The sequence below is a fragment of the Galeopterus variegatus genome, unplaced genomic scaffold (assembly GCF_000696425.1).
Source record: "Galeopterus variegatus unplaced genomic scaffold, G_variegatus-3.0.2 Scaffold148180, whole genome shotgun sequence".
NCBI classification, from domain to species: Eukaryota; Metazoa; Chordata; class Mammalia; order Dermoptera; family Cynocephalidae; genus Galeopterus; species Galeopterus variegatus.
In genome coordinates, this window is record NW_007874291.1 from 13 (window position 1) to 578 (window position 566).

General features: G+C 42.6%; 1 non-coding gene across 1 annotated transcript; it reads right to left on the reverse strand.

Annotated features, from left to right (window-relative positions):
• Nucleotides 1-463: 463 nt before the first annotated feature.
• Nucleotides 464-537, reverse strand: TRNAI-AAU. Its single transcript has one exon. It is a non-coding gene; the product is annotated as a tRNA-Ile (tRNA).
• Nucleotides 538-566: the final 29 nt, after the last annotated feature.

Consider the following 566-nt stretch of genomic DNA (forward strand, 5'->3'; position numbering starts at 1 on the left):
CTTGATGGTTACTAGTTTTCAAAATACCTGTCCTATTTTTAAAATGTGCTGTCTAGTTCTTACATATAGAATGAATGGCTTGTCAGATACTATATTCATACAGGATTTTGCAGTGATCTAAGTATGTTCTCATATGTCATCTGACTTGATCCATACCACTACCCTGACCAGGAGAAAGGCAGGTGATGTAAATTCCTAGTAAGATTATTTTGCTCAAAGACAGAGGCACGGCAGGGGGCTAGGTAGCCGGTCGTAAAGAACACCATCATTTCCAATGTGTGTCTGACTCCTGCGTTAGTTAATTCTAACTGTAAAGTGCACAGAGTTTCTGATTGAATACCGAGTGGCCTGCACACAGTGTGGCTAGGAGAACCTGTTCTAGAACAGACTGGGTTTGAATTCTGGCTCCACCACTTACTGTGTGACCTTGAGCAAGTTCACTCTTTTTCTTTTTTTTGGCAACTGGCCAGTATGGGAACTGAACCCTAGACTTTGGTGTTATTAGCACCATGCTCTATCCAACTGAGCTAACTGGCCAGCCCTGAGCAAATTCACTTTTGAGCCTC